Source organism: Protopterus annectens, chromosome 17.part0 (assembly GCF_019279795.1).
Source record: "Protopterus annectens isolate FY-2018-M chromosome 17.part0, PAN1.0, whole genome shotgun sequence".
NCBI lineage: Eukaryota > Metazoa > Chordata > Ceratodontiformes > Protopteridae > Protopterus > Protopterus annectens.
Genome location: NC_056751.1, coordinates 73,517,131 through 73,530,123, shown reverse-complemented (window position 1 = coordinate 73,530,123; position 12,993 = coordinate 73,517,131).

The window sequence follows — 12,993 nt, the reverse complement described above, 5'->3', positions numbered from 1 at the left end:
CAAGCAGTAAATATCTACTACCAATACCATTCAGTCCAGCATATCTATACAAGCAGGTAATATCTACTACCAATACCATTCAGTCCAGCATATCTATACAAGCAGTAAATATCTACTACCAATACCATTCAGTCCAGCATATCTATACAAGCAGTAAATATCTACTACCAATACCATTCAGTCCAGCATATCTATACAAGCAGTAAATATCTACTACCAATACCATTCAGTCCAGCATATCTATACAAGCAGTAAATATCTACTACCAATACCATTCAGTCCAGCATATCTATACAAGCAGTAAATATCTACTACCAATACCATTCAGTCCAGCATATCTATACAAGCAGGTAATATCTACTACCAATACCATTCAGTCCAGCATATCTATACAAGCAGTAAATATCTACTACCAATACCATTCAGTCCAGCATATCTATACAAGCAGTAAATATCTACTACCAATACCATTCAGTCCAGCATATCTATACAAGCAGTAAATATCTACAACCAATACCATTCAGTCAGCATGTCTATACAAGCAGTAAAAATCTACTACCAATACCATTCAGTCCAGCATATCTATACAAGCAGTAAATATCTACTACCAATACCATTCAGTCCAGCATATCTATACAAGCAGGTAATATCTACTACCAATACCATTCAGTCCAGCATATCTATACAAGCAGTAAATATCTACTACCAATACCATTCAGTCCAGCATATCTATACAAGCAGGTAATATCTACTACCAATACCATTCAGTCCAGCATATCTATACAAGCAGTAAATATCTACTACCAATACCATTCAGTCCAGCATATCTATACAAGCAGTAAATATCTACTACCAATACCATTCAGTCCAGCATATCTATACAAGCAGTAAATATCTACTACCAATACCATTCAGTCCAGCATATCTATACAAGCAGTAAATATCTACTACCAATACCATTCAGTCCAGCATATCTATACAAGCAGGTAATATCTACTACCAATACCATTCAGTCCAGCATATCTATACAAGCAGTAAATATCTACTACCAATACCATTCAGTCCAGCATATCTATACAAGCAGTAAATATCTACTACCAATACCATTCAGTCCAGCATATCTATACAAGCAGTAAATATCTACTACCAATACCATTCAGTCCAGCATATCTATACAAGCAGTAAATATCTACTACCAATACCATTCAGTCCAGCATATCTATACAAGCAGTAAATATCTACTACCAATACCATTCAGTCCAGCATATCTATACAAGCAGGTATCTATTACCAATACCATTCAGTCCAGCATATCTATACAAGCAGTAAATATCTACTACCAATACCATTCAGTCCAGCATATCTATACAAGCAGGTAATATCTACTACCAATACCATTCAGTCCAGCATATCTATACAAGCAGTAAATATCTACTACCAATACCATTCAGTCCAGCATATCTATACAAGCAGTAAATATCTACTACCAATACCATTCAGTCCAGCATATCTATACAAGCAGTAAATATCTACTACCAATACCATTCAGTCCAGCATATCTATACAAGCAGTAAATATCTACTACCAATACCATTCAGTCCAGCATATCTATACAAGCAGTAAATATCTACTACCAATACCATTCAGTCCAGCATATCTATACAAGCAGTAAATATCTACTACCAATACCATTCAGTCCAGCATATCTATACAAGCAGTAAATATCTACTACCAATACCATTCAGTCCAGCATATCTATACAAGCAGTAAATATCTACTACCAATACCATTCAGTCCAGCATATCTATACAAGCAGTAAATATCTACTACCAATACCATTCAGTCCAGCATATCTATACAAGCAGTAAATATCTACTACCAATACCATTCAGTCCAGCATATCTATACAAGCAGGTAATATCTACTACCAATACCATTCAGTCCAGCATATCTATACAAGCAGTAAATATCTACTACCAATACCATTCAGTCCAGCATATCTATACAAGCAGGTAATATCTACTACCAATACCATTCAGTCCAGCATATCTATACAAGCAGTAAATATCTACTACCAATACCATTCAGTCCAGCATATCTATACAAGCAGGTAATATCTACTACCAATACCATTCAGTCCAGCATATCTATACAAGCAGTAAATATCTACTACCAATACCATTCAGTCCAGCATATCTATACAAGCAGTAAATATCTACTACCAATACCATTCAGTCCAGCATATCTATACAAGCAGTAAATATCTACTACCAATACCATTCAGTCCAGCATATCTATACAAGCAGTAAATATCTACTACCAATACCATTCAGTCAGCATGTCTATACAAGCAGTAAAAATCTACTACCAATACCATTCAGTCCAGCATATCTATACAAGCAGTAAATATCTACTACCAATACCATTCAGTCCAGCATATCTATACAAGCAGGTAATATCTACTACCAATACCATTCAGTCCAGCATATGTATACAAGCAGTAAATATCTACTACCAATACCATTCAGTCCAGCATATCTATACAAGCAAGTAATATCTACTACCAATACCATTCAGTCCAGCATATCTATACAAGCAGTAAATATCTACTACCAATACCATTCAGTCCAGCATATCTATACAAGCAGTAAATATCTACTACCAATACCATTCAGTCCAGCATATCTATACAAGCAGTAAATATCTACTACCAATACCATTCAGTCCAGCATATCTATACAAGCAGTAAATATCTACTACCAATACCATTCAGTCCAGCATATCTATACAAGCAGTAAATATCTACTACCAATACCATTCAGTCCAGCATATCTATACAAGCAGGTAATATCTACTACCAATACCATTCAGTCCAGCATATCTATACAAGCAGTAAATATCTACTACCAATACCATTCAGTCCAGCATATCTATACAAGCAGTAAATATCTACTACCAATACCATTCAGTCCAGCATATCTATACAAGCAGTAAATATCTACTACCAATACCATTCAGTCCAGCATATCTATACAAGCAGGTAATATCTACTACCAATACCATTCAGTCCAGCATATCTATACAAGCAGTAAATATCTACTACCAATACCATTCAGTCCAGCATATCTATACAAGCAGTAAATATCTACTACCAATACCATTCAGTCCAGCATATCTATACAAGCAGTAAATATCTACTACCAATACCATTCAGTCCAGCATATCTATACAAGCAGTAAATATCTACTACCAATACCATTCAGTCCAGCATATCTATACAAGCAGTAAATATCTACTACCAATACCATTCAGTCCAGCATATCTATACAGGCAGTAATTATATAGTACCAATACCATTCAGTCCAGCATATCTATACAAGCAGTAAATATCTACTATCAATACCATTCAGTCCAGCATATCTATACAAGCAGTAAATATCTACTACCAATACCATTCAGTCCAGCATATCTATACAAGCAGGTAATATCTACTACCAATACCATTCAGTCCAGCATATCTATACAAGCAGTAAATATCTACTTACAGGACTATTCAGTTTAGCATACCTATACAAGCAGTAAATATCTACCAATACCATTCAGTCCAGCATATCTATACAAGCAGGTAATATCTACTACCAATACCATTCAGTCCAGCATATCTATACAAGCAGGTAATATCTACTACCAATACCATTCAGTCCAGCATATCTATACAAGCAGTAAATATCTACTACCAATACCATTCAGTCCAGCATATCTATACAAGCAGTAAATATCTACTACCAATACCATTCAGTCCAGCATATCTATACAAGCAGGTAATATCTACTACCAATACCATTCAGTCCAGCATATCTATACAAGCAGGTAATATCTACTACCAATACCATTCAGTCCAGCATATCTATACAAGCAGTAAATATCTACTACCAATACCATTCAGTCCAGCATATCTATACAAGCAGTAAATATCTACTACCAATACCATTCAGTCCAGCATATCTATACAAGCAGTAAATATCTACTACCAATACCATTCAGTCCAGCATATCTATACAAGCAGGTAATATCTACTACCAATACCATTCAGTCCAGCATATCTATACAAGCAGTAAATATCTACTACCAATACCATTCAGTCCAGCATATCTATACAAGCAGTAAATATCTACTACCAATACCATTCAGTCCAGCATATCTATACAAGCAGTAAATATCTACTACCAATACCATTCAGTCCAGCATATCTATACAAGCAGTAAATATCTACTACCAATACCATTCAGTCCAGCATATCTATACAAGCAGTAAATATCTACTACCAATACCATTCAGTCCAGCATATCTATACAAGCAGTAAATATCTATTACCAATACCATTCAGTCCAGCATATCTATACAAGCAGGTAATATCTATTACCAATACCATTCACTCCAGCATATCTATACAAGCAGGTAATGGCTATTACCAGTACCATTTAGCCAGCATATCTATATAAGATTTAAATATCTACTACCAATACCATTCAGTCTGGCATACCTATACAAGCAGTAAATATCTATTACCAATACCATTCAGTCCAGCATATCTATACAAGCAGGTAATATCTACTACCAATACCATTCAGTCCAGCATATCTATACAAGCAGTAAATATCTACTACCAATACCATTCAGTCCAGCATATCTATACAAGCAGTAAATATCTACTACCAATACCATTCAGTCCAGCATATCTATACAAGCAGGTAATATCTACTACCAATACCATTCAGTCCAGCATATCTATACAAGCAGTAAATATCTACTACCAATACCATTCAGTCCAGCATATCTATACAAGCAGTAAATATCTACTACCAATACCATTCAGTCCAGCATATCTATACAAGCAGGTAATATCTACTACCAATACCATTCAGTCCAGCATATCTATACAAGCAGTAAATATCTACTACCAATACCATTCAGTCCAGCATATCTATACAAGCAGTAAATATCTACTACCAATACCATTCAGTCCAGCATATCTATACAAGCAGTAAATATCTACTACCAATACCATTCAGTCCAGCATATCTATACAAGCAGTAAATATCTACTACCAATACCATTCAGTCCAGCATATCTATACAAGCAGTAAATATCTACTACCAATACCATTCAGTCCAGCATATCTATACAAGCATATCTATACAAGCAGTAAATATCTACTACCAATACCATTCAGTCCAGCATATCTATACAAGCAGTAAATATCTACTACCAATACCATTCAGTCCAGCATATCTATACAAGCAGTAAATATCTACTACCAATACCATTCAGTCCAGCATATCTATACAAGCAGTAAATATCTACTACCAATACCATTCAGTCCAGCATATCTATACAAGCAGTAAATATCTACTACCAATACCATTCAGTCCAGCATATCTATACAAGCAGGTAATATCTACTACCAATACCATTCAGTCCAGCATATCTATACAAGCAGTAAATATCTACTACAAATACCATTCAGTCCAGCATATCTATACAAGCAAGTAATATCTACTAACAATAGCATTCTGTCCAGCATATCTATACAAGCAGGTAATATCTACTACCAATACCATTCAGTCCAGCATATCTATACAAGCAGTAAATATCTACTACCAATACCATTCAGTCCAGCATATATATACAAGCAGGTACTATCTACTACCATTACCATTCAGTCCAGCATATCTATACAAGCAGTAAATATCTACTACCAATACCATTCAGTCCAGCATATCTATACAAGCAGTTAGTATCTACTACCGATATCATTCAGTCCAGCATATCTATACAAGCAGTAAATATCTACTACCAATACCACTCAGTCCAGCATATGTATACAAGCAGGTAATATCTACTACCAATACCATTCAGTCCAGCATATCTATACAAGCATTAGATATCTACTACCAATACCATTCAGTCCAGCATATCTGTAAAAGCAGGAAATAACTACAACCAATACCATTTAGTCCAGCAAATCTTTACAAGCAGTAAATATCTACTACCAATACCATTCAGTACAGCATATCTATACAAGCAGTAAATATCTATTAGCAATAGCATTCTGTCCAGCATATCTATACAAGCAGGTATTATGTACAACTAATACCATTCAGTCCAGCATATCAATGCAAGCAGTAAATATCTACTACCAATACCATTCAGTCCAGCATATCTAATAAAACAGTACATATTTACTACCAATACCATTCATCCAGCATATCTATACAAGCAGTAAATATCTACTAGCAATACCATTCATTCCACCATATCTATACAAGCGGTAAATATCTACTACCAATACCATTCATTCCAGCATATCTATACAAGCAGGTAATCTCTAGTAACAATAACATTCAGTCCAGCATAATTATACAAGCGGTAAATATCTACTACCCTTACCATTCAGTCCAGCATATCTATACAAGCATGTAATATCTACTACCAAAACCATTCTCTCCAGCATATCTATACAAGCAGGTAATATCTACTACCAATACCATTCAGTCCAGCATATCTATACAAGCAGGTAATATCTATACCAATACCATTCAGTCCAGCAACTCTATTAAAGCAGGTAATATCTACTACCAATATCATTCAGTCCAGCATATCCAGCTTGTGCCAAATATGTTGATGGCATTCTTAAACCATACATCCAAGTGGAAACCCAGATTTGTAAGGATTCCTGGGATTTTTTTAGAGAACATTAATAAAATTGAGTTCAATCTGGATGTTGTTTTCCTAGTAGTAGATGTTAAAGATCTCTACACAGTCATTCCTCATCAACTTGGTATAGACTGGACAAGGAACTTTATGTTAGCCAAAAACGCTTCCAGTGTACAGATGTATTTAGTTGAGACCCTTTTAGACCTAGTATTATCAAATAATTTATTGGTATGTAAAGACTAATTTTTTATTCAAAACACTGGGATAGCCATGGGGTCACCCTGTGGATGCAGTTTTGCCAACAGTGTCATGGCATTCTGGGAACGCAACTGGCTGTTCAATAATGAATTGTATCAACAACATGTCACTTGGTATACTAGATACCAAGATGACGTGTTTCATATGGAAAGGTCCTCAAAACTTGATCCCTGACTTTATCAAGAGTATTTCTAGAATGACTGACTTTCTCGAGTTTACTTATTCTATAGGAGTGGATGAAATGAATTTTTTAGATGTAAAAATCTGTAAAGATAGAGTTAACAACAAATTTAAATCTTTAATTTACAGAAAGCCAACTTATTCAAATAGTTACCTCCATTTTACTAGCTGTCATCCCTTTTACCAAAAAAGAAGTGTATTAAAAGGGCAACTCATTAGGGCTGCCAGGATGACCTCCGATGAGACAGATTTTATTAAGGAATGTGATTACATTGGATCAATGTTTTTAAGTAGAGGGTATCCTGATAGTCTAATAAAAGAGTTGACACAGGAAGTGCAGGTTAAAAGAAATAATGGATATTTCTTGCCCCTATTGAGTGGTGGTATGATGGTTAGATCAAGTAAGGACACCACCAAGATGAGTTCTTCTGTATATCCTAGCATTAATTTTTTGGTCACATATAGTGTGGACTATAAAATCATTAGAGAAATAGTAGTTAAGAATTGGAGCATCATTCTAGAAGATAGAACTCTAGTTAAAGTTTTGGGAACATATCCAAAATTTACATATAGAAGGGGTACTAATCTCAAAAATCTTGTTGAAATGGCCACTTGGAAAGCTAAAGATAAAGTAGTGGGAATGCGAAAATGTGATATGTGCCCCCTATGTAAATTTATTTACTCGGGTAACAAAGTGTATGTCAACAGTAAAAATTATTTCATTAATGGAAATTATAACTGTGACACTAAGGGAGTAGTATATGTAGCTCTATGTGAGAAATGTCCCTCCTTCTATATAGGCAAAACTGAGAGGAAAATAAAGAAAAGAGTTTATGAAAATATTTATGCCATAGGTAGGAGGGATTTGACAAATGCACTGGCCAGGCACATTTTGGAGTACCCAGATCACCGATTTGTTTTCAATGTAGTTCATCAGGTAAAAAATGATGTTAGGGTAGGTCCTTGGCAGTTGCATTTAGAAGAGCAAGAATTATTTTGGCAGATTAGAACATGTGCACATCTTCCTCCAGGGCTGAATGATTATGTTTCCATTAAGTGTATTCTCAAACTAAAAGCTCTTCTTAGATAAACTTTATGTGGATGCTTATGTACTTGGATTTATTTATAGTGAGATGTCCCACTTTTTAATAGTTGTGTTATTAATGCCTAAAACCTTGAAGCATTCGTATTATATCTATTTGTTGTTGTTGATCCACTTCAGTATATTTAATGTGGTGTATATACAGCTTTTTAGTTTAGTTTTTATCACTGTATTTAAATGTTATACATTCCTTCTATGTTCCTGAAAGAATGAGTGGGAAATGGAATGTTTTTTACATAATTAGTATTTTAATTATTGAGTATAGTTTTGGTTTAATTTCTTAAGGATTTATCTACTGGGATTGGTTAATTATTTAAATGTTTAATTAGGTGTTGCGTATTAGAGTTTATATAAAAAGAGAGCTGTGATGTTTGTTTTATGTCTGATGAAGGCTGAGCATTGGCTTGGCTGAAAGCGCTTACAGTAATAAATAGACAGTGCCGTTTATATCAGCCTGATTCCGCGTTTTGTTTATGTTTACAAGCAGTAAATATCTACAACCAATACCATTCAGTCAGGATATCTATACAATCAGTGAATATCTACTACATATAACATTGAGTCCAGCATATCTATGCAAGCAGTAAATATCTACAACCAATACCATTCAGCCAGGATATCTATACAATCAGTGAATATCTACTACATATAACATTGAGTCCAGCATATCTATACAAGCAGTAAATATCTACTACCAATACCATTGAGTCCGGAACACCTATACAAGCAGTAAATATCTATTACCAATACCATTCAGTCCAGCATATCTATATTAGCCGGTAATTCCGACTACGAATTCCATTCAATCCAGCATATCTATACAAGCAGGTAACATCTACAACCAATACCATTCAGTCCAGCATATCTATACTGCAGGTAATATCTACTACCGATACCATTCAGTCCAGCATATCTATACAAGCAGTAAATACCTACTACAAACACCATTCAGTCCAGCATATCTATACAAGCAGGTAATATCTACTACCAATACCATTCAGTCCAGCATATCTATACAAGCAGTAAATATCTACTACCAATACCACTCAGTCCAGCATATTTATACAAGCAGTAATATCTACTACAAATACCATTCAATCCAGCATATCTATTCAAGCAGTAAATATATACTACCAATGCCATCCGTCCTGCATATCTATACAAGCAGGTAATATCTACTACCAATACCATTCAGTCCAGCATATCTATAGAATCAGTAAATATCTACTACCTATACCATTCAGTCCAGCATACCTATACAAGCAGTAAACATCTACTACCGATACAATTCAGTCTTGCATATCTATACAAGCATGTAGTATCTACTGCCAATACCATTCAGTCCAGCATATCTATACAAGCAGTAAATACCTACTACCAATACCATTAATCCAGTATATCTATACATGCAGATAATATCTACTAGCAATACCATTCAGTACAGCATATCTATACAAGCATAAATATCTACTATGAATACCATTCATCCAGCATATATATACAAGCAGGTAATATCTGCTACCAATACCATTCAGTCCAGCATATCTATAAAGCAGTAAATATCTACTACCAATACCATTCAGTCCAGCATAGATATACAAGCAGTAAATATCTACTACCAATACCATTCACTCCAGCATATCTATACAAGCAGTAAATATCTACTACCAATTCCATTCAGTCCAGCATAGATATACAAGCAGTAAATATCTACTACCAATACCATTCATCCAGAATAGCTATACAAGCGGGTATCATCTCCTACCGATACCATTCAGTCCAGCATATCTATACAAGCAGGCAATATCTACTACCGATACCATTCAGTCCAGCATATCTGTACAAGCAGTTATTATCTACTACCAATACCATTCAGTTCAGCATATCTAATAAAACAGTACATATCACCTACCAATACCATTCATCCAGCATATCTATACAAGCAGGTAATATCTACTACCAATACCATTCAGTCCAGCTTATCTTTACAAGCAGTAAATATCTACTACCAATACAATTCATTCCAGCATACTTGTACAAACAGGTAATATCTACTACCAATACCATTCGTTCAGCATATCTATACAAGCAGTAAATATCTACTACCAATACCATTCAGTCGAGCGTATCTGTACAAGCAGTAAAAATCTTCTACCAATACCATTCAGTCCAGCATATGCATACAAGCAGTAAATATCTACTGCCAATACCATTCAGTCCAGCATATCTATGCAAGCAGTAAATATCTACTATCAATACCATTCATTCCAGCATATCTATACAAGCAGTAAATATCTACTACCAATACCATTCAGTCCAGCATACCTATATAAGCAGTAAATATCTACCACCAATACCATTCAGTCAAGCATATCTATACAAGCAGGTTTTTTTACTACCAATTCCATTCAGTCCAGCATATCTATACAAGCTGTAAATATTTACTACCAATACCATTTGTCCAGCATATCTATACAAGCAGGTAATATCTACTACCAATACCATTCAGTCCAGCATATCTATACAAACAGTAAATTTCTACTACCAATATCATTCAGTCCAGCATATCTATACAAGCAGGTAGTTTCTACTACCAATACCATTCAGCCCAGCATATCTATACAAGCAGTAAATATCTACTACCAATACCATTCATCCAGCATATCTATACAAGCAGGTAACATCTACTACCAATACTATTCAGTTTAGCATATCTATACCAGCAGTAAATATCTACTACCAATACCATTCAGTACAGCATACCTATACAAGAAGTAAATATCTACTACCAATACCATTCAGTCCAGCATATCTATACAAGAAGCTAATATCTACTACGAATTCCAGTCAATCCAGCATATCTATACAAGCAGTAAATATCTACTACCAATGTCATCCGTCCTGCATATCTACACAAGCAGGTAATATCTACTACCAATACCATTCAGTCCAGCATATGTATGCAATCAGTAAATATCTACTACCTATACCATTCAGTCCAGCATACCTATACAAGCAGTAAACATCTACTACCGATACAATTCAGTCTTGCATATCTATACAAGCATGTAGTATCTACTGCCAATACCATTCAGTCCAACATATCTATACAAGCAGTAAATATTTACTACCAATACCATTCATCCAGCATATCTATACATGCAGGTAATATCTACTAGCAATACCATTCAGTACAGCGTATCTATACAAGCATAAATATCTACTACCAATACCATTCAGTCCTGCATATCTATACAAGCAATAAATATCTACTACCAATACCATTAAGTCCAGCATATCTATTCAAGCAGTAAATATCTTCTACCAATGCCATTCAGTCCAGCATATCTATACAAGCAGTAAATATCTACTACCAATACCATTCAGTCCAGCATACCTATATAAGCAGAAAATATCTATTACCAATACCTTTCAGTCCAGCATATCTATACAAGCAGATAATATCTACTACCAATACAATTCAGTCCAGCATATCTATACATGCAGGTGGTATCTACTGCCAATACCATTCAGTCCAGAATATCTATACAAGCTGTAAATATCTACTATGAATACCATTCAGTCCAGCATATCTAATAAAACAGTACATATTTACTACCAATACCATTCATCTAGCATATCTATACAAGCAGTAAATATCTACTACCAATACCATTCAGTACAGCATATCTAATAAAACAGTACATATTTACTACCAATACCATTCATCCAGCATATCTATACAAGCAGTAAATATCTACTACCAATACCATTCAGTCCAGCATATCTAATAAAACAGTACATATTTACTACCAATACCATTCATCCAGCATATCTATACAAGCAGGTAATATCTACTACCAATACCATTCAGTCCAGCTTATCTATGCAAGCAGTAAATATCTACTACAAATACAATTAATTCCAGCATATCTGTATAAACAGGTAATATCTACTACAAATACCATTCATTCAGCATATCTATACAAGCAGTAAATATCTACTACCAATACCATTCAGTCGAGTGTATCTGTACAAGCAGTAAAAATCTTCTACCAATACCATTCAGTACAGCAATATATATACAAGCAGTAAATATCTACTACCAATACCATTCAGTCCATCATATCTATACAAGCAGTTAATATCTAATGCTGATACCATTCAGAGCAGCATATCTAATAAAACAGTACATATCTACTATTAATACCATTCATCCAGCATATCTATACAAGCAGTAAATATCAACTATCAATACCATTCAGTCCAGCATATCTTTACAAGCAGTAAATATCTACTACCAATACCATTCATCCAGCATAGATGTACAAGCAGTAAATATCTACTACCAATACCATTCAGTCCAGCATATCTATACAAGCAGGTAATATATACTACCGATATCATTCAGTCCAGCATATCTATACAAGCAGTAAATATCTACTACCAATACCACACAGTACAACATATGTATACAAGCAGGTAATATCTACTACCAATACCATTCAGTCCAGCATATCTATACAAGAAGTAGATATCTACTACCAATACCATTCAGTCCAGCATATCTGTAAAAGCAGGAAATAACTACAACCAATACCATTTAGTCCAGCAAATCTTTACAAGCAGTAAATATCTACTACCAATAGCATTCAGTACAGCATATCTATACAAGCAGTAAATATCTATTAGCAATAGCATTCTGTCCAGCATATCTATACAAGCAGGTATTATCT